At 41.5% G+C, this 23875-nt stretch overlaps 1 protein-coding gene and 1 long non-coding RNA gene across 2 annotated transcripts in view; one reads left to right on the forward strand and one right to left on the reverse strand.

Annotated features, from left to right (window-relative positions):
• Positions 1 to 23875, reverse strand: part of arhgap31 (Rho GTPase activating protein 31) — a 102423-nt gene that overhangs the window by 63837 nt on the left and 14711 nt on the right. The window lies entirely within an intron of this gene.
• Positions 9554 to 23875, forward strand: part of LOC122555542 (uncharacterized) — a 69365-nt gene continuing 55043 nt past the window's right edge. The window contains exon 1 of the long non-coding RNA XR_015758909.1: positions 9554 to 9648. This is a non-coding gene — a long non-coding RNA (uncharacterized LOC122555542). The remainder of the gene's footprint in view (positions 9649 to 23875) is intronic.

The raw sequence follows: 23875 nt of genomic DNA on the forward strand, positions 1-23875 counted from the left end.
AATCTCATTCAGCTCCAGTTAGAAATTACAAAAAAATAGGAAGGATAGTAGTTTAGTCTGGCCAATCTGAGTGTTCAGTCCTGCTTACCCTGCTGCAGGAAATATATTATGAAATTGGAGAGGGTTCAGATAAGATTTACAGGAACGGCGGGTTTGAGTTGCAAGGAGAGGCTGGGACTTTAGTCATTGTGCATGGAAGGATGACCTTATATGGATAAGGTGAATAGCAAAAGCCATTTCCCCGGGAATGGAGGAGTTCAAAACATGGAGCATATTTTTAAGGTGAGGGGAGAAAGATTTACTAGGGACCTGAGGGGCACCTTTTTCACATGGCAGACGGTTCATATATGGAATGAACTGCCAGAGAAAGCGGTAGATGCAGTTACAGTGACAACATTTAAAATACATTTGGATATGTACATGAATAGGAAAGATTTAGAGGGATATGGGCCAAACGCAGGCAAGCGGGACTAGTTTAGTTCAGCAAACTTAATCAACATGGACAAGTTGGACCAAATGGTCTGTTTCCATGCTATATGACTCTATTACTCTAGACCCACAGCAATGTGATTATCTGCCCTCTGGACAATTAGGTTTGATGAGAAATACTGGTCTTGCCCACAACACCCATACCCCAGAAAGGATCGAAGAAAACATATCCTTCAGTCGAGTTGAAAGGAGTTCTTAAAAATTAAATTACATAACAGATCCTTATCCTTCTTAATGACAGACTCAAAGGATACACAACAATTTGCTTGACTCTTTCAGGCAAGAGGACCAAGGCACTGACTGCACCAAATTCCAAGCAATAGGATAAGCCAGGATTTTATCCAGTATAAATGGCTCTATGATGGAAGGAGTCTTACACTCCAAGTGTATCAAATATGTAGCTGATACAACCTGAGAACCTAAACTGGCACAACAGTGCTATAGTGAGGGAGTTCTGCACTGCCAGGGGTGCCATCATTCAGATACCCTGAGGCACCAAACTGCTGTCTGTAGGTGAACAGTAAAACTTCTGCAGCACTATCCCAACAAAAGCTTAGGAAATCACATTGCAAATTTGTACAATGCCTGAACCTGACTTGTGTAGACGCTACAACGATTTGGTAACTGTAGGGTCGTTCTGTATATTCTTGTTGACATTGCTTCCAGGAAACCTTGCTGACAGTTCTTAAGGTTCACACGCAAACTGGATTTTAATTTGTAAAAACGTATCAAGACGATATTAGTAAGAGTCTGGTTTATCAAAGTACATTTCCTGTTGGCTCCTGTGTGTTTCTGGCACAAACCTACAGCTTCCTGATTACAATCATATTAGAAGGTCATGCGTAAATGCACCTCTGGATTTATAGGTCTCAACCTTCAGAAGGTAATTTAACCAAATATGGGCAGTTCAAAAAATGCTGATCTCAGTTATGAAAGTTCTTTATTAGTCAAATGTTGCTGAAACTCTGGCAAAGGACGAGGCAAGCAGCCATGAAGCAGGAAACCACTATCCCTCACCCTGGTCAGGCACTGAAGAAATGCTTTGCTATACTGAGGGAGATAGCAAGGGAGCTGAGGTGCTTATTTTCTGTTCATTTTCATGCTGTGGGCATTACTGTCATTTATTGCCCAGCTCTTGTTGTCTTGAGAAGATGTCAATACAACTGAGGGCAATTGGACATCATGACAGACTGGGCAAGGTTGGCCTCTTTCCAAAACTGTAGGATGTTAATGAACCAGTTGGATTCTTATCCCAACTGAAAAGTTTCATTGTCTTCTACTTCTTTTCCAGATTTTTAAAATCTAAACATAGAAGGCTGAATCTTGCAAGGTTGATTAAATGCCAATTCTGTCAAGTTTTGGGAAGGAGGTATGGTTCTCTCCATGACACCAATGAGATTTCACACTGTATTGTCCTAAACGTGCGTCATTAATCTCCCTGTGGTGCTCCTCACATTCGATGCTATCCCGGTTCTACCATCTTGCTATAGCTGGAACACCCTATCACTTGCCCGATATTCCAGAAAGCACGGCCAGCCATGGCTTCCACTCCTGGACATGCACTGGTATTCCGAAATTGACCTGCACAGTTATTGACATTTGCCCGACACATGACACAGGGGGCAAACAGTGCCCCACTTTGGACACAGTGACCTGGATGCCCTGTTTGAAGATGCTATGCAAAGAAGGAATGCCCTCTTGCCCCAGAATGGGGCGAGCAGATTACACCATCAGGGTGCTGTCTCACTAAATGCCCAGCAGTGTTGTGAGAAGGTCAGTAACTATACCCCTTACACATACTGTGGTCCAACTACTGGCCATGCTTCGCAACAAAACTAATGCTTGCCAACTCTCAATGTTGCAGCCAACATCTTCTGTCATCCACTTCCTCCGCACCCCACAGCCTCCAACACCATTGATCCTATGTGGCCTCTGCCCTGCCTACTCACTCACTCACTCACTAGGACACCTCGCCACCTTTGACCAACGTACACCAGGCCTGTGTAGCTCCTATTATAACTGACACACTGTGATTATCATGGGTGAAGGCAGTGCGTCAGCATCGTGAACATCACATTTGAAAAGGTCTATGGAAACTCCCCTTACAGATATTGCCAGCCTCTTGGCAATGATCATCCCCTCCACCTCCATGTCTGTAGTCCCTGCTCTGGAACAGTTTCCCCACGCTCTTACCCATGGTCCCTTCCCTGCTTTCCATTTTCTCTTTATTTGACAGATATGATGGATTGTCTGTGGACCGCCCCTTTGAACAACCAAACTTGGACAGCACTGAAGAAGAACTTCACATGGCCCTGACTAAAGCCTGTACATCTACCCGACTGCATCAATGTGAACTCCCAGACTGGCTGCGATGATCATGACCTACTTCCTACACTGTGGAGGTCCTGGACCCCCTGACCGAGACCAGCCCAAAATGACATCTGACCATGGCCAAGCTTTTGGACTGATCTCGGAGGCTGCTCTGGCCTTACTGTGCTGGGACCCACCTGACTGACAGGAGACTTCACTGAGGAACACCCCCACCCCCCACCTCATTAGACTTGTAGATATGAGCATTTGCTTCTGCAACGTGCAGCTATGAGATTGACCTTGTCATGTGGAGTATGGCAAGATGTCCACCCCCTTGACTGGAGTCCGCTAAGCAACAAGGCCAGCTGCAGGTCTCCGTGACTGCGCAGAGAGATAAGGCGAGGCAATGCTGGGATATTGTGAACATGTGATTGGTACAAAGTGATTGAGTGCTCAGAGAGTAAACTGAGTGACCCTGAGATGCAGCCTGACCTAGTCTGGGAGCTGGGTGCCTGATCCTGTGAGTAAACGTGTCCTTGTAGTGACATTGTAATGCAGTGTAGTTTTAAAACACAAACACAAGCAGCAAATAGATTGAGAGGTGCCATGAGGTTTCTGAGAGGCTGGCAGCATCCATAGATGGAGGATATGGTTGGTGCCCTGGATTATCCCTTGAGACTGTGGATGGGTATCCAAGATGCCAGTGAGCTCACACATCAGGTACCCGTTCTAACTTTCATGTTTGGAATTATCAAAGTGTAATTTCATCACAGTGGGGCATAGAATAGGATGTTGAATATTAATGAGATGAGATTCATTGTTAATGAGACTATTAACAAGAAACAGTTCCCTATTAATAGACATCTCGCTACTCATAGAGTCATAGAGACATAGAGATGTATAGCATGGAAACAGACCCTTCGGTCCAACCTGTCCATGCCGACCAGATATTCCAACCCAATCTAGTCCCACCTGCCAGCACCTGGCCCATATCCCTCCAAACCTTTCATATTCATATACCCATCCAAATGCCTCTTAAATGTTGCAATTGGACCAGCCTCCACCATTTCCTCTGGCAGCTCATTCCATACACGTACCACGCTTTGCATGAAAACGTTGCCCCTTAGGTCCCTTTTATATCTTTCCCCTCTCACCCTAAACCTATGCCCTCTAGTTCTGGATTCCCCGACCCCAGGGAAAAGACTTTGTCTATTTATCCTATCCATGCACCTCATAATTTTGTAAACCTCTATAAGGTCACCCCTCAGCCTCCGATGCTCCAGGGAAAACAGCCCCAACCTGTTCAGCCTCTCCCTATAGCTCAAATTCTCCAACCCTGGCAACATTCTTGTAAATCTTTTCTGAACTCTTTCAAGTTTCACAACATCTTTCCGATAGGAAGGAGACCAGAATTGCACACAATATTCCAACAGTGGCCTAACCAATGTCCTGTACAGCCGCAATATGACCTCCCAACTCCTGTACTCAATACTCTGATCAATAAAGGAAAGCATACCAAACGCCTTCTTCACTATCCTATCTACCTATGACTCCACTTTCAAGGAGCTATGAACCTGCACTCCAAGGTCTCTTTGTTCAGCAACACTCCCTAGGACCTTACCATTAAGTGTATAAGACTTGCTAAGATTTGCTTTCCCAAAATGCAGTACCTCACATTTATCTAAATTAAACTCCATCTGCCACTCCTCAGCACATTGGCCCATCTGGTCACAATCCTGTTGTACTCTGATGTAACCCTCTTCACTGTCCACTACACCTCCAATTTTGGTGTCATCTGCAAACTTACTAACTGTACCTCTTATGCATGCATCCAAATCATTTATGTAAATGACAAAAAGTACAGGACCCAGCACTGATCCTTGTGGCACTCCACTAGTCACAGGCCTCCAGTCTGAAAAACAACCCTCCACCTCTGTCTTCTACCTTTGAGTCAGTTCTGTATCCAAATGGCTAGTTCTCCCTGTATTCCATGAGATCTAACCTTGCTAATCAGTCTCCCATGGGGAACCTTGTCGAACGCCTTACTGAAGTCCATATAGATCACATCTACTACTCTGCCCTCATCAATCTTCTTTGTTACTTCTTCAAAAACTCAATCAAGTTTGTGAAATATGATTTCCCACTCACCAAGCCATGTTGACTATCCCGAATCAGTCCTTGCCTTTCCAAATACATGTACATCCTGTCCCTCAGGATTCCCTCCAACAACTTGCCCACCACTGAGGTCAGGCTCACCTGTCTATAGTTCCCTGGTTTGTCTTTACCACCCTTCTTAAACAGTGGCACCATGTTTGCCAACCTCCAGTCTTCTGGCACCTCACCTGTGACTATCGATGATACAACTATCTCAGCAAGAGGCCCAGCAATCACTTCTCTAGCTTCCCACAGAGGTCACAGGTACACCTGATCAGGTCCTGGGGATTTATCCATCTTTAACCGTTTCAAGACATCCAGCACTTCCTCCTCTGTAATCTGGACATTTTGCAAAATGTCACCATCTATTTCCCTACAGTCTATATTTTCCATATCGTTTTCCACAGTAAATACTGATGCAAAATATTCATTTAGTATCACCCCCATTTTCTGTGGCTCCACACAAAGGCTGCCTTGCTGATCTTTGAGGGCCCTATTCTCTCCCTAGTTACCCTTTTGTCCTTAATATATTTGTAAAACCCCTTTGGATTCTCCTTAATTCTATTTGCCAAAGCTATCTCATGTCCCCTTTTTGCCCTCCTGATTTCCCTCATAAGTATACTCCTACTTCCTTTATACTCTTCTAAGGATTCACTCGATCTATCCTGTCTATACCTGACATATGTTTCCTTCTTTTTCTTAACCAAACCCTCAATTTTTTTAGTCATCCAGCATTCCCTATACCTACCAGCCTTTCCTTTCACCCTGACAGGAATATACTTTCTCGAGCAAGAATCCCACCTCTCAACATCTGGAATTCTGTTTGAAATGCAACAAGTTTCTCCTGACAATGAAGAAGTACTCACTCTCCATCTTACTCAATTTTCCCCATTTCTCACAATCTAAGCTACTAAACAGCATCTCCTATGATGTAGCCACAACCCTTATCAGATAGTAGCTTAATTGTTGCCGACTAAAATTCATTTGGATTTCAGTTTGGCCTTAAGAAGGTTCAAGAGGAAACAGTTAAGTGGCTAAATTCATTCTACTATGCATTTGCAGTCTGGATTCTGATCTAACCCAGAGGTACGTGGACTGTATTCTACACTACTGGAACATTTGGATTTGTAAGCTCTAATGTCAGTGAGTTCTCATTCTAGAGCAAATATGAACGCAAACCCAAATAACTTTATTCATCAGCTACAAATCAAAACTGAGCTAACAATGTTCACTTTGTGGTTAGTGGTTCTCCCATTGTTAATCAGAAACAATGAAGGATCCAAATGAATATTGTACAAATTTCCCAGCACTGACTCCTTGGAAACAACATGACAAAACAAACACAAACTGCAGGAAAGGTTAGTGACTATTTCCTGTGAATTTTTCCATCTTACTCCAGTGACCAATTATGAGGTTTACTAAGGAGCAGGTTCCATTTTATCGGACTTTGGGTATCAACATTGGCAGCTGATTGGTGTTCTTCATTGTCATTAATCCTTTCAATGCTGAGGGCCCTGTCTATTTATCAGTGGTAGAGGATTTTAACAAGAAGAAGCACCTGTATAGTATAGTTTATTGCATGACAGTGATGGGTGTAATTGATTATAAGTGCAATTAGCTAGTTGGACCTAGTCACAGCTCTCAGGGGACAAGTATGTCATGTCTGTTTCTATTGGAACTTTATCTGGCTTGATTCACTCTTTTTTTCCATCTAAAGACTGTGTGACATCATCAGATTGGTTGGATCTAAAATGTAATTTCAACAGTATCTCTTTCAGAACCATTACAACAGTATCATCTTTGGTTTTATTTGAGTGAACGGAGGAACACAGAATGGGAAGCATTGCATGCTCTCTGAGAAACTGTATAACTTTCTGTCCATTTCAGGTATTAGATGGAAATTTCTGGGTGTCCCTTTATGTTGCTATTCTCCCAGAGGATCCAATATAACCTGCCCCAGAACATGTACTTTTGTTACATTCACATGTAACTAAAGAATAGAGGCTCTTACGTTCCTCTGGTAGAGTGAAGGCAGAGGGAGTTCTGTTCCTCTCCTGTTCTAATCCAAGTGGAGGGGTCTCACAGAACACTGTGGATGGAAACCAATGGTGTTTGGTCTTTGTCATATTTGGGAGCTTCTATTTTGTTTTCTAACAGCAGGGGGTTAAAACCTTTTTGTGACGATGGTCATGGGGCAGTGCTGCTTTGAATATTCCCAATGACTGAAAGTTGAACTAGAGACCCTGTATGCCAAGTGAGGAGAGAAACTCTTGATGTGTTCAATAATTTGGGGTTTGAATGTATGCACTGTGCTGTATGTTATGAGTTAGGACTGTGAGTTAAGACTGTGACCGGGAACTGAAAGCAATCACTAAATATTAGAATGCTGACATTTAAAGAGCATTGATTAAAGCTGTGGCTCAGAGTGATCTCTGCACTATAAAAGCACATTATCTGGTCTTGAGGCCAGGATAGAGTGATATTTGTGAAGTAAGATATGTATGGATTATTCATTACCAGCCTGCACAAGGGCAGATGTGAATTCTGCTGGGGGAAGACAGTAGATCTTGGTCTTCTGAGGGTTTTAAAAATAAAGTACATTGTTCAGAATGCCTCCTCCCCCACCTTTGCTTCAAGAGATCATAGAAACCTTGCTAGGGTTTGGAAAAGAATTTTGGACAATTATCAGATCCTCACCAGCGCATGTGGCTTTGTGAGTCTTGATGTATACAAGGTAGCTATAGTCTCACGTAGCCAACAAATACTGGCAGAGTCACTGCTGGAGGACAGCTGTGAGAATAATTTCAGCACTATTAGCCTGGATTTAAACTCAAAGAACAAAGCACCAACTAGAACAAAGATCAAGCTTCATTCCACAATGTTCCAAAAATATACTCCTCCATCAGTGTGCATATGCTCCTCTGGATTTAATTTAGTAAGTTTAGTTGACGGGAGTAAGTAGATGAGCAAGTTTGGTGGACAGCAATAATGTTTTCTTTGTCTGCTATTGCCACAACTTTCTTTCATTGTGTATTGAGAGAAGCACAATGAAAATGTTTACTTATTAAAGACTTCAAAGGCCCGGCCTGAGAAAATTCAGTGGGGCTACACAAAGTTAGCGTGGGGATCGGTTACAAAGGAAGTGCAAATTTCAAAGTGTCAACACAGGGAGGACACATTGTTTAAAATGAATCTATATATAGTGATATCCAGCAACAATGCACAATTGCTATAAATAACCTTGATACGTTTTGTAAAAATGTCACTGGTATTATAAAGCACTTTTAAAAAATACACAATGCAGCTGATGTGAAAGAAAAATGCATCGATGCGCCACTCTATATAATTTAGCAGTGAACAATTGCAGTGTGTGATGCAGTTGATCAAATTCTGCTTTCTTATATGCTTTGAAATGAGCTAAAAAATCCCTGCAGTAATTTGAATTGCATGGCTAATATCTGTTTTACAATTTTGTAGGGGAAATATAAACGCAAATATAGAATTGATAATTATCATGAAAATGTATGCTCACACTTTTTATGAAACTGATGACATTTCTGAGTGCAGTGTTTTGATCCTGAAGGGAGCACAAAGATGACTTTTTTGTAGTAACCTCAAGTTCTGATTCACATCAGGCCACTTTGTTCCTGCTTACATTAGCAATTACAACTCTTGATTATCCATGTGTTGCTTTCAGACACGTTTAAGTCCTATTGCAGACTGCCATGTGTTTTTAATTTCTTGTAAAAGTGAAAAATGTATTTGAGAAAGGGTATGAATGTGTAGCAAATACGAGAGGAGATATAATCATTGAAAAATATACTATTATTTTAGTTGTCTCTTTCAGATTACAGGTTTACATAAATTGTGTAGTCGCATTGCTAGCTCTGTGATAACTGGAAGTGAGAAACACATTCTCATAAAACAGCCATTACATCAAACTAAAGAACAATGGCTCTCAAATTCCTCAGTTAAAATGAAGGGAAAGAGAATTCTGTTCCTCTCCTGTTCTAACTCCAATGTGGAGGTGCCAATATTGGACTGGGGTGCACAAAGTCAGAAGTCGCACGATACCAGGTTATAATCCAGCAGGTTTACTTGAAATCACAGGCTTTCGGGGCATAGCCCCTTCATTCGGGCGTAGCCCCTTCATTCGGCTATGATCTGAAAGCTTGTGATTTCAAATAAACTTGTTGGAGTATAACCTGGTGTCGTGTGACTTCTGATTTTGTTCTAACTCCAAGTGCAGGACTCTGTCAGAACCCCTGGGTATAGAGACGAATGGCTCTGAGTCTTTGGCATTTTTGGGGATTTCTATTTGGCTTTGTAATGACACAAGGAAAAACATTGATCTGATTGTGTCATGGCCTATTCATGGTGCCTATTTATGTCAAAGGATCTCAATCCAGTGATGTATATGAGGGTTTATGAGAGAATTCCAAGGGGTTATTGATGCTGTCAGATAATTGAGCTGGTTACTGGATCTCAAGAACTGTATGTTCTATTCCATGACTTTTCTGTATTCAACTCACTTGTTCTTTTTATAATAACATACATAATAAATTATGGATTTTCTTTGGACACAGAAACAGAAATTGCTGGAGAAATCCAACAGGCCTGCCAGTATCTGTGGAGAGATAACAGCGTCAACATTTTGTGTCCAGTGAACCTTCTTCAGAACTGGATTTTCTTTGGGTATGTTATACTGTCTTTCACAATATAACAACAAACAAAATGATCAGGAGCAGGCCATTCATCCCCTCAATCTTATCTCACCATTCTATAAGTTCATGGCTGATCTGTTCCTGGCCTCAACTCCTCTTTCATGCCAGCTCCTCTTATCGATACCTTAAACCCTTGAGATTTCTCAAATTTATCTACCTCCCCTTTAAATATTTTCACTGATCCAGCCTCCACAATTTGGGATAGAGAATTCCAAACACTCACTACCCCCGAGTGGAGAAATTTCTTTACATCTCAGTTTTAAATGAGTGTCCCCTTATACTGTAACTATGTCCTCTCGTTTGAGACTGTCCTACAAGTGGAAACATCTTCTCAATAGTTTATCCTGCTAAAGCCGCTCAGAATTTTGTATGTTTACGTAAGGTCACCCCTCCTACTTCTCGACTCTAATGAATAAAGTCATTCTTGAGAAGTTAACCCCTTCATCCCACAATTCAGTTTTATTAATCTGTTCCAAAATGTGGGGACCAAAGCTGTTCCAATACTCTGGGTGTGGCCTCACCAGCACTGTGTAGAGTTGTAGCAAGACTTCCCTATTTTTAAACTCTGACCTTCCTAGCAATACAGGCCAAAATTCAATTTGCTGTCTTAGTTAACTTGCCACACCAGCCTGCTAATGGTTTGTGTTTCATAAACAAGAACACCCAGGTCACTCTGTACTACACAATTTTGGGATTTCTCTCCATTTGAATAATAGTCTTCCTTGTCCTTTTCCCACCAACATGCATGATCTCACACATTCCTCCATTAAACTCCACCTGCCAAGTTCTTGTCCACTCAACTTAATAATAGATTCTCAGCACAATACAAACAGAGCCCTCTCATCTATTTTTGTATTATGAGCAACTTTGGATAGATTACATAATATAGCATAAGTAGCCCCAGTGATGTGTGGTTATTTGCAGCAGACAACCCATACTGAAAGTCAAAACTCTTGGTTTAACTAGAAGTATGTTAAAGGTTTGCTTTTAATTAATGATTCTATAATGCAGCATGTGTTGATCAACAGATATTATATGCTACAAAAGCTACATAACTGACTTTATTCACAGTAGCAACATAGCTGATCGACTCAGATATTTGTTGGAAAATTTCACATTCCTAAGATGGATATAAGTTCATAAGTTTGTTGGGTGCAGGAACAGAATTGGGCCATTCACCCACTGAGTCTGCTCCGCCATTGGATCATGGCTGATATGCTCCTCACCTCCATTTTCCTGCCTTCTCTCCATATCCCTTCAACCCATTATCAAGAAAAAATCTGTTTAACTCCTCCTTAAATTTACTCATGTCCTGGTATCCACCGCACTTTGGGATAGCAAATTCCACAGATTCACAACCTTTTGGGAGAAGTAGCTTCTCTTCAACTCTGTTTAAAACTTGTTACCCCTTATCCTCAGATTATGACCCACAACAGGAAGCATCCGCTGTATGTCTATTTTATCCACACCTTTCATCATCTTGAATACCTCAATTTGATCTCCAGAGAGTATAAGCTTAAACTGTTCAATCTCTCTTCATACAACAAACCCCTCATCTCTAGGATCAATCTAGTGAATGCCCTTTGAACTGCCTCCAATGTCACTACATCGTTCCTCAAATAAAGGGCCCAAAACTGTGCACAATAGTCCAGGTGTGGTCTCACCAATGCCTTGTATAGTTCCAATGATTCTTCCTTACCTTTATATTCTATCCCCTTAGCTATAGAAGCCAACATTCCATTCCCTTTCTTTATTATTTGCGGTACCTGCATGGCTAGTTTTCTGTGACATAAGCCTTGCTCATCTCCATCTGTTACACACAGGATGAAAATGTATATTTTAATGAAAGACAAATGTATATTTGGCAATTAAGCATCCATGGAGTGAACTGACGTTAAATCCTTTGGGATTGTGAACAATATGGGGCAACACAGTGGCTCAGTGGTTAGCACTGCTGCCTCACACCGCTAGCGACCTGGGTTCAATTTCACCCTTGGGCAACCATTCTCTCCATGTCTCCATGAGTTTCCTCCAGGTGCTCCAGTTTCCTCCCACAGTCCAAAGGTTTGGAGGTTATGTTGATTGGCCATGCTAAATGGCCCATAGTTTCCAGGGATGTGTAGGTTAGGTGGATTAGCCATGGGAAATGCAGGGTTAGGGGAATGGGGTAGGGTGGTCAGTCTGGATGGGTTCCTCTCCAGAGAGTCAGTAACTCACTCTCATTAAAAAAAAAGAGCACATGGATAAAGGACAGTTTTGAAATGGTCAAAATAGAGCCATAAGTAAGGGGCAAACATAATGTTGCACTACTCCTGATGTACATCTGCAGCATACACTCTGAATGTGTGCAGTCTCATTATGATTTTCTAGCTATTGATTGAAATGGATATAACCCCACACGCTGGGAACTTTTAAAATCAAACAGAACGCCAGGAGACAGTCTTTGGAGTTGAGTAAATGTACAATTTATTTGCAATACATCTAACACCCAATGGACATAGGAAGGCCCGTAAAAGGTTTCCTGTGCGATATTTTTAGAAGGAACATCACAAGGTAATGCCTTGAAGGAAAAATATTGACATTGCCAATGAGGGGCAACAAATTATTTATATGTGCAATCATATTCATAAAACCTTGAACCTGAGGGCAATTGCAAGGAGTTATACACAGCTGAATTTCTTAACAATTTACAAATCTAAAGGATAAAACGATTACATTGTATGTTGGCAAATTAGACATAGTCATAAAGTAACTAAGCAAATAGTTTCAAACACTGTATCTTTGCACAAAAGACATAAAACAAACATGGAAACAAGCCAGGCCTTTTTTGTCAGAAATCCAATTTCAGTCCATTGTTTTTCCAAAGCAAGTGTCAAAGGTTAACAATCATTCCATAGAAAACATGGATTTTTTAAAGAAACGTATAGAGGTTGCTACACAGCATTAGATATAAACTTAACCAATACATCATTTTTTATAAAGAGAAAGAACTGTAAAAAGCAAACAGGAAAGTACTTTTAACACAATTAAGTCCTCCTATTGCATATAAAAATGAAAAAATGGTAAATTAGTGAAAGGTTTACTTTGGACGGTCTGTGGACTTTGGTGTTAAAAGTGTCAAGAACATTTTAGTTACCTCTGTAGCAATTATGTTGCCTTTGATTAAACTGTAATATTTTTAATGGTTATCAAATTGTACAACCTAAAGGCACACACAGCAGGGAGTTTGGTGACAGTTGTCAAGTCCAAGCAAGAGTACACCGTCTGTAATAATAGGAGAGCTCTGGTTTGATTATCAGGTGCCTATATCATTAATATAACTGTACAACTGTTGTTTGTGTTTAAACTGCATTTGGGACATCCAAAATCAGAAAAGAAACTGTACAAATGCAAATCATTTTCATTATTTCTTTTCTCTTTTCATGATTCTTTCTCAACATTTTGTTTCTGTTGCTTGCATTCAACACAGAATCTTAGGTTGTCAGACCAGGATTATAGAAACAGATGCTAGTCAATGGTAAATCTATATCCAATCCATTTGCAAGTCAGAATAATTGTTTCTAGTCTTTCTGTACATCCCAGCAATGACCAATATAGTGTTTATATTGCAATAGCTATCAGTGCCAACCTCTGATGCTGAAGGAGGTAAACAAAAAAAACCAAGAAAGACTGTAAATGCCACCAAAGAAGAGAGGTTTTAGAGAGAGCTCGGTAATGGCAACAAAATCTGAATTTCTATTACATACACACACGCTCACACTCAAATTTTCATGTACATATGTGCTTACAAAAGCCATTAAAGATCTGCTGAAATATAATGCAGAGTGCCCATGTCGTAAATGAAATATCTGGTTTATTTGTGGAAATTGGTTGTGCCATTATGTCTGTATTTAGCCGCCAGTTTCATTTCCTAAGTAAATTGGTCTTAAAGATACAAATTGGACAACAGACTTAGTGAAGAATTGAAACATTATTGATAAAATTCAGGATAATAATAAGGAATCTATTTGGAGGTCTTATTAATACAAAAAAAGTACAAATTGATTCATTAATATGCTTTTCCTCAACTCAGAAAAGGAAACTTGAGCTTTTTTCTCTTTATCTTTAAATTCTTTTTCTGTCAAGTAATAGAGACATCATTTTAACTTCATGCTCAGCCTGTAACCTACAAAGTAAATAATAACAAAAAGGAAATGAATCCTGTAAATTTTGTCAAAACTTTTTGTCTTACACTCATTGGGACAATTGGCAAGAAGGGGAAACCAGCATTTATACTGTATGAGACAAAAGTGTTAATTAGTTGACAAGTGGGGTTTGAATGTCTGAGGCATTAACAATCTTAAATTAGAGTCAGTGTAATTCTTTGTGCACTTTGGGGAGGCAATTGCCTAGTGGTACTACCACTGGACTGTTCATCCAGCAATCCATGTAATGTTCTGGGGACCTGGCTTTGAATTCTGTCATGGTAGGTGGTGGAATTTGAATTCAATAAAAATTGGGAATTATCAGTCTAATGATGACAATTGCCATTGTTGTTAAAAGCTACTTGGTTTTGAAATAACTCCACAGTGGTCGGTATCCCATCAGCAAATCACCCTATATTTACACATGAAAAGTCCTTGACACTGATTCAACTCCCTCACAGCCAGCTCTCAGAGAGACGAGATGTCTGACAGCCCTTTATATATCTGTCAGCCCTTTATATATCTGTCAGCCAGGGCTCCCTAATTAACAACCCCAGGCAGGGAACTCATATTCGGAGGTCCACCTGGCTGACCTCATTACAATCACTACAGACTTCCCCCTCTGAGTCTGAGGACATTGTCTGGTTCTTTCTCTTGGAGCTCATCCTTGGACATGTTAGCACCCGGGTCAGGTTCCTCTGACTCCGCCTCTGATACGGGCTATGTGTAATGCATAGAAGCTCACCTCCTGTGTTCAGAACATCTTGGAAGAAATTCATTCTCTTCTTCAGGTGGCAAAAGTGTTGAGGTGGGGACATCTGCTGTGTCCACCTCAGATTGAAAAGTATCTACAACACTTGATGGAGAGGGAGAACTCCTGGGTTCCACCAACCTTTCTGACTGTTCTGTGGAGCCGGGCATGTTTTGCTCCTGTCCAGTTTGTGAGTTTGCAGCTTTCATATGGTCCACGTACTTGCTCAGGACTGTGACACTTACTTTGTAGACTGGACCTGATCTTGCGTCGACCATGCCTCTTACCCATGCAGGGCCATTCCCATGGTTTCAACATCAGACTTCATCCCCTGAAGTAAACTGTATCTCTTGCCTAACCGAATCTTGTGTCTGGCATTGGTGTTCCTGATGCCGTTTCACCCTCCCCATCCAGGTCGAGGAAGGAAGATCAGCTTTGACCTGGTGCAGAGTTTTCTCCTTGTTAGAAACTCTGCTGGAGCTATCTCTGGAGTTGCATGAGGGATGGTCCTATAATCAAATAGGAACCAGGACAGTTTGGTATCTGGTGAAGCTGGATGCTGTTTCTTTAAGACAGTCTTCAAAGTTTGACAGCTCTTTCTGCCAGACGATTGGATAATGAATGGTTAAGAGCTGACCTTACATGTTGAATGCCATTCAACTTTAGGAAATACTCAAATTCCCTGCTGCTGAGCAATGGTTTGTTATCTGTGACCAACATTTCCAGTCATCTGTGTATTACAAACAATGTGTGTAGTTTTTTTATCCCCATGTCTAGCTACTTTGAGAGGGCATCCATAATGACTAAGAACATTGAACCCATGAAAGGACCTGCATAGTTGATGTGTAACTGAGTCCATGGTTTATCTGGCCATTCTCATGAATGTAGGGAAGCTGCTGGTGGTAACTTTTGTCCTTGTTGGCACTCTGGGCACTGCCCCACCAACATAGCTATGTCTGCATCCAATCCTGGCCATTAGGCATAACATTTCACCAACATCTTCATTTTGTGAACCTCTAGATGACCCTGGTAGAGTTCAGCCAGTGTCTGAACTATATAATAATCTGCCATCCTTTATGGCGATCTGGTCTCTCTGGGTCCAATTAGGTTTCTATTCTGGTTATGATGGTCCTTTGGTTTACCTCATCACCAACAGCTGTTTCAGTTTTGACAGAACTGAATCTTTCTGTGTCCAGAGTCTGATATTGTCAGATATTTATCCAGGTGTGAAAAACAATTTACCATTTGTTTAAAATCTCCACAAAAATTGATCTGTAGGGTTTCTCAATTCTTATGACCAGTGCTGCCCATTCTGTAGACTGGACTGGTTTGATGATTCCTTTGCTTTCCAGCCTTCTGATTTCTGCCACTACTTTTGCCTGTAAGACAAATGGCAACAGGCAGGCCTTGCAGAATCATGGAATTGCTTCCTGGTCAACATACAAGGTGACCTTGGCTCCTTTGATAATCCTTAGACCTTCCTGAAAAACCTCCAGGTATTTAGTTAGGAATTCACTTAGGCAGCCCTTTCCTAATTGAAAAATGTTGAGCCAATCTAGGTGAATTTTTCTCAACCAATTTAACCTCTTCAGGCTTGGGCCTGTGTCTTTTATTACAATCAGTGCTAATTGAACCAGCTGCTTCTCTTACGAGACCAGAACCGAAGTTGTACCCTTAATTTGTAAAGGTTTCCTAATATAGGTTCTCAGTTGAGTGCAAACTTAAGGGTTGGAATCCAGAGTGAATTTTGTTAAAAACTGGTTCTGTGATCACTGAAACAGCTGCACCAGTGTTGTCCTCTATTAAAACCGGTGACCATTTAACCAGACGTTTATTTTGATTGGTTCTGATGTTACTAAGAGATTTAACTGTTCCATAGCATTTGTATGTGGACTTTCCGGTCTTGGATACCAGCCTATGAGTTAATTCATTCAATTTTGGTCTCATGGGGTTCTTTTACTGTCTTGACTCTGCATTCCTGCATCAAATACAATGGTCCGCTGGAAGAAAATTTTAACCATTTGGCTGAAGCTTGGCTTTGGTTTGGTGTTTTGCTGTGGGCTTACCCAGCATCCTTCTGTTCGGAATATCTCCTGAGTGAGGTTATGCAATTGCCTTCATTCAAGTGGTGTTCCCCCAAACTCTGTCGGACTAGCGAGAATGTCTACTTCCAGTTGAACACCCTGCAACTCACATACCCTATTTGCCGCATTTTCCAATGATAGAGCCAATTCTAGTGCCTGTTTAAAGCCCAGTTGGACTTCAGCTAGTAGGTGCTTTTGCATGGTTACATCATTAAACCCACATACCAAACGGCCTCTCAGCATCTCATTAAGGGTTAACCAAATGCATCTAGCAGTCATCTTAACCCAGACAAAAGTCCTGTATGGATTCCCTTAGTTCTTGAACTGCTGAATAATCATGATAGCGACTCAGAACTAGAGGAGATTTTGGGGTCGTAATATTCCTTAACTAAATATGTCAACTCTTGAAATGTTTTAGTATCTGGTGCTTCAGGGAAAGTTAGGCTCCTAATAACTGAAAAAGCTACGGGTCCACAAATTGTCAGGAGAATTATTCGTTGCTTTTCATCTGCCCTGATGTAATTTGCTCAGAAAAAGTAACACATTCTTTCCACTGACTGGGCCCAGTCTTCGTCAGCAGGATCGAATAAGCCAAGTTTCCCAAATAACAGCATGATGCCAGAAATACTTACCCCAACACAAAGACGACAGTTGCAAGCAAATTTCTTCAGGAGTTTTGCACTTATCACCATGGAAATGACTCTACAGAAGCTGGTATCCTGTCACCAAGTTACCCCTTTATTTACATGCGGAAAGTCCTTGACACTGATCCAGCTCGCTCACAGCCAGCTCTCAGAGTGAACAGGATGTTGGACACTGCTATTTATTTTTTTTATCAAAGGGCAATGCTCCTGCTGGTTATTTTTTTTTAAACCCCCACACTACCGCCTAACCGCGGTAGTGCTTATTTTTTCCCCAGCACCCATGGTGTGTACGTGCAGGTGTGAGACACAGTGAAAGACACAAAGTGAACGAATCTTTATTCCATTTCCACCTCCAGAAGATAGGAAAGCACCCGAGTGGCCAGTGACAAACACTGCCCTTCACATCAAAGGGCAGTGCTGTGTGATCAAAACAGTGAAGGGGAGGGTAGGGACTAAATCAAAATAGAGTTGGAGGGAGAAATAATGCACTCCACTCCCTGCGGCGCCCATCTCTCCCTGAACAACTCCAGGGTGTTGGTGGACACTGCGTGCTCCTTCTCCAAGGACACCCGGGCCCTAACGTAACCGCGGAAGAGGGGGAGGCAGTCGGCCCTAACGACCCCCTCCACGGCCCGCTTCCTGGACCTGTTGATGGCCAGTTTGGCCAGGCCCAGGAGCAGACCCACGAGGAGGTCTTCAGACTTGCCCTCCCTCCTCCGTACCAGGTGCCCGAAGATCAGCAGCGTGGGACTGAAGTGCAACCAAAAGCAGAGGAGGAGGTTTTTAAGAAAAACACTGCTGTTTATATCCATCAGCCAGGGCTCCGTAATTGGGCCAGATTAACAGCCCCAATCATGGAGCTCATGTTCTAGGAGGTCCACCTGGCTGACCTTGTTATGATCACTACAGGTTTATTAATGTATTTTAGAGAAAGAAAGTCACATTTTTACTTGCTCTGGACTACATGTGACCCAAGATTGCAATGTGGTTGACTCTGAAGCGGCCTAGCAAGCCATTCATTTTAGCAATTGCTAGGAAATCTGGAAGGAAGAAATGAAACCAGACTGCCTAAGATACCAGAAACAGCATCAGCAATCTCAGCACTGGCAAATCTGCAAAGTCCACATCACAAACACCTGCACAGCTATCTAAGAGACTCATCAGATGATTAGTTCCCCTCTGCCATTTCCATCATGAAAATGGAAGCGCACCATCAGCCCACCACGAATTTCAAGGACTTGCTGCATTTCCAATGCTAAAATAAACTAAAATTGCTGCAGAAAGCAATAGTACTTAACAGCTTAAAAACTCTTTAAATTAGAAATTTTATGTTCCTGCAACCTGGCCCAGATAAATAATAAGTTAATCGGTTAAATCTTATTTCTGCAGGTGGAAGCGATTTGTTTTTGTGAGAAAACTTGTACATTTACTTTTCTATTTTCTTTCCTGTCACTTATCTCACTTTTCTCATTTAATCTGTTCATCCCTTTATCTCACACTTTTATCATAAATCACCCAATTTCTTTCTCAATCTTTCAGGGACTAGCAGAGCCGCACACACAGATACACACACATACGCAAGCAGACATACACACACAGAAAATGGAGGGTAAACAATATAAAAATAAAAGCTATGAAATAATGTCTTCAATACAGCCTTCTAAACAGAATGATCCATTATCCCTTCTGCAAAATACACATGTTAAATGCAAATGTTGCGTATTATGGAGTAAAGTTAATGGCTGTAATATAATTACGGGATTGCTGCCAGCAATCTTTGCAACACTTGAGCTCTGATATCTTGAATTCTGACACTATTTATCCCCACTATGATGCGATGCCAATCTGTTCTGTTGGTTTAGGTATGAGGCAGCAAATAGTTAGAGCTCACAGGCACTGGACTTCAGCTATTGGAATAGAATGTCTTTCTGCAAATGTGTATGATTGGTGTGTTATCCCTGATTGAAAGAACCCTCAATACCATAATCCTTGTGACTCTTGAACTGAATTATAGTTATTTTAATCAACCCTGCTTGGAAAGGGCTATTGCACATAGTGGTAGAGTTCCTACCACAAGGCTAGGAGATCTAAGTTCTATTCCCACCTGCTCTAGTGGTATGTAATGACAGGTTAATTCGGGAAATATTTCAAACTGTTCAGACATTTTATGACAAATTTTGGGGCAGGTGGGACTTTGAATCCAGACCTGATGTCCCAAAGGTAGGAATGCTACCACTGTGCCACACGATCCTAATTACTTTAATCAACCTGATTAGACCAGAAACACTTATAAAGTGGTCAGGAATAGTAATAAATCTGAGGATTGGGAAGACTTTGGAACAGAACAAAGCAGAATCAAGAAACTGCAAAAGAAAGGAAAAATGGAATACAACTACAATCTAGCAAAAGCATAAAACTGGACTGTAAAAATTTTTACAGGTACGTAAAAAAGGTTTGGCTAAGATGAACATGGGTCCATTAAATGCAGAATCAAGAGAACTAATAATGGGGAATAGAGAAATGCCAGAGAAGCTAAATGAAGACTATGTGTCTGTTTTTACTGAGGAGGGTAAAAGTAACCATAGAGTCCATGCAGTTTGGAAGCAGGCCATTCGGCTCATCAGGTCCAAGCCAATCCCCCAAAGAGCATCATACCCTAGGCCCGACCCCCTACCCTATCCCTGTGCGTTTCCCATGGCAAATCCATCTAGCTATACATCCCTGGACACTATGGCCATTTAGCATGGCCAATCCATCCAACCACCACATCTTTTGACTGTGGGAGGAAACCGGAGCATCTGGACGAAACCCACGCAGACATGGGGAGAATGTGCAAACTCCACACAGACAGTTGCCTGAGGGTGGAATTGAGCCCTGATGCCATGAGGCAGCAGTGCTAATCACTGAGCCACTGTAATATCCCAGAATTAGAGGTCCAAGTAACTAGGGAGAAAGGAGTTTAAAAAAATTAATATTATCAAGAAAACATACTGAAGAAATTATTGGGGCTGAAAGTTGATAAGTCTCCAAGATCTAGAAGTTCACATTCCAAAGAGTCGAAGGAGGTGGCTGTAAAGATAGTCAATATATTGGTAATTGTCTTTCAAAATCCCTTAGATTCTGGAATGATTCCTGCAGATTGGAAGCTTCCAAATATTATATGTAAGGATATAAGGGAATAGACAGGGAACAACAGACATGTTAATTTTACATCAGAATGAGGAAAAATGCTGGAATCTATTGTAAAGGATTTAATAGATGGACACTTGGATTAAAACCATCTGAGTGGACATAGTCAGCATGGTTTTGCAAATGTATGTTCAGGTTTTACAGACTTGTGTAAATACTTTGAGGATATTACTCACAAAATTGACAAGGGGAGTTGACGGTTGTCATATATTTGGATTTTCAGAAGGCTTTTGATGAGATCCTCTGGAGGTTACTTGGCAAAATTAAAGCTCATGGAATAGGAGGCAATGTACTGGCATGAATTAAGGATTGGCGAAAAGGCAGAAAGCTGAGAGTAGGAATAAATTTGCTATTCTCATTTTGACAGCCTGTGACCCGTGAGGTACCGCAAGAATCAGTACTTGGGTCCCAGTTGCTTACAGTATGTAAATGTGATATTATAAATTTGCAGGTGATACAAAGTGAAGCAGAAATGTGCGTTGTGAGGAAAATGCCAAAGCTTTTTGGGATGATCTGGACAGGCTTAGTGATTGTGCAAGAACAAGTTGGATTTGCTATAATGTAGAAAAACAGAGGTTGTCCACTTTGATAGGAAGACCAGATGTGCAAAGAATTGCTTAAGTTATGAGAGATTAGAAAGTGTGAATGTACAATGGGATCATAGGTGTCCTTGTCAATAGGTCACTGAAGGCTAATATACAGGCACAGCAAGCTATTAGGAAGGCTAGGGCAATGCTGGCCTTGATTTACAACAGGATTTGTTTGAATACATGAATCGTGAAGCTTTGCTTTAATTGTACAGGAGCTTGGTCAGACTGCACCCAGAGTGCTCTGTGTAGTTTTGGTCTCCTTATCTCAGGAAAGATATTATTGCTAGAAGAGGAGTGTTATGAAGGTTCACCAGACTTGTTCTGGAATGGCAGGACTAGAATGGTAGGATTGTCCAGTGTAGAGAGACTGGGCAAACTGGGCCTGTATTCTCAATAGTTCCAAAGAAATGAGAGGTGATCTCATTGAAATGTACAACATATTTCATTTCAGCTTGTCTCAATCAGCTTTAGGAGAGATATTTAAACACACCTGGACTTCCCTAATAATCCTACAATATTTTCCATTTCCAATAAGTATCATCAGAGGTGGGTGACGGGAGGGGAAGTGGAGGGTTGAGTTGGGATGGGGCAAGGAACATTCCCACGTCCAACTTTCTTGAACGTTCATAGAATCCCTACAGTTTGAAAACAGACCATTTAGCCCACACAGACCCTTCGAAGAGTATCCCAACCAGACCCATTCTCCTGACTAATGCAACTAGCCTGAACGCTATGGGCTATTTAGCTTGGCTAACCAGCACAACTTTGGACTGTGGGAGGAAACCTATACAGATATAGAGAGAATGGGCAAACTCCACAGTCACTGGAATTAAACCTGGGTCTCCTGGCGCTGTGAGACAGCAGTGCTAACCACTGAGCCATAACACTGTCCAAGTTCTGCTTGAATCTGTTGCCAGCTCTGTTTTGGACACTGCCTTCTGATGTCATTCTGATCCCAATAAACCTATATATGAAGGTCAGGTTTGTTTCTGTCAGCCAGCTGTTTAACTTGTTTGAGAGCATCTTCTTAGACCCACACTGCCTTGACATCTTGTACACTGGTGTTCATCAGTAAAAAATGTCCAAATCTTGTCAGATTTATAGCTCAAAGACTGTTGAGCCACTGAAGACTCAGTGTATGCAAACAAGATATAAACAGATAATGCTGGAAATATTCAACAAGTCTGGCAGCAACAGTGGAGAGAAAAACTGAGTTTATGGGTGGGCGTCTCAAAACCTATTCCTTTTAACTCTATTAAAACCAGTCCCAAAGTTACACATCAATTACACTTGATTTATTATTGTCATATGTAATGAGATACATTGAAAAATATTGTTTTGCCTGCCAACCCAGACACATCATAACTTACTTAAGTACATCAGGGTAATAGAACAGAATGCAGAATGTAGTGTTAACAGGATGCTGAAGATAGTATTAGAATGGCCATATTCTGATACTTCCTTGAGTGCCCACTGATGCTCCATAACTATCTGAGCACCTTTTATACAAGACAGTAACTGATATGTTATTTTACAGTAACAAACTTGGTAGTTGAAACTGTAGGATCTCCTGTGTTTTTGGAACAGGGCAATTACCTGGTATGTGGCCTCATAAGCGGAAGATGCAGTTGGGTCCATTTTATGGGACTGGGAATGTTCCTTGCCCCATCCCAACCCAACCCTCCACTTCCCCTCCCGTCACCCACCTCTGATGATACTGCGCCCACTCGCTGTCACACAGCGACAGTACGCTAGGGGCGGGTTTAATGCAATAAATTTCGGACTTCTGTCCCACAGGAACTTCCACCAATCTGACTGACCAGTAGTTCTGTAATTCCAGCAGCACCTGAACACAAAAGTCAGCAGTGCTGGAATGACAAGAGTTCCCAGGAAGACCTGAAGAAGGATATGGGATTTCCGGAAAGTCTGGCCATTTTAGTTGGGGTGCCTGGTTAGAATGGAAAGGATGGTGGGGACATTGTCGTGTTTTGAGGTCAGAGAGGGAGGCACAAAGATGGAGTTGGGTTCAGAGCTTCCAAAGTAATCCCTCTCCTTTGGCACTGACCTGGGCAGGCATCTTGGCTTTCCCTCACCTTGTGAAGCCACAGATATTATTATGATGGAGGCAGAAACTTAGTGGCAATCACTAGGCCTAAAGGTGGGTAGGGTGTCTGAAGCCTAACTGAAACTGTGAAATATGGGGGAAGCATTGGAACTGGAGGGAAAGCAGTGGGCTGTTGATCCACTTTAATTTACATGTTCAACCCACCACAACTTTCAAATATGCCATGGGATGCCGTAAAACACATGAAGTATGTATGTACATTCAGGTCAGAAAGATGGACTGAGAAGCATTAGTGAAATAAGTCCAGATTTGAATCATAAAGGTGCTGTATGTAATAGACAGTCAGTGATAACAGTTGGATCAATTGCTAACTACTTAGTGAATCTCTCTGCTAAATGGGGAAGAAAGAATAAATGACTATTAATGGGCCCTAAGGAGTGGGAAACAGTGATGTCTTTCATCAGGCCATTCCTGCAGGAGGTGGATAATAGGCAAGAAGAAGTTTTAAAATGATACTTTAGGTTTCATTGCAGACTTGGTAAAGCAATGGTGCTTCTCTGGGCCCCATGAGGAATGAGCAATAGAGCTTTTCTATCATCAGGCTCTCTAATACCCTCTCTAGTATAGTGTTATCCAATACCAAATGTCGATTCAAGTTCATTAAAGATTTAGCATTATAAGTAGTTAGAAA

The sequence above is a fragment of the Chiloscyllium plagiosum genome, unplaced genomic scaffold (assembly GCF_037043375.1).
Source record: "Chiloscyllium plagiosum isolate Xiang-an unplaced genomic scaffold, Cpla_swu_hap1 HiC_scaffold_12, whole genome shotgun sequence".
NCBI classification, from domain to species: Eukaryota; Metazoa; Chordata; class Chondrichthyes; order Orectolobiformes; family Hemiscylliidae; genus Chiloscyllium; species Chiloscyllium plagiosum.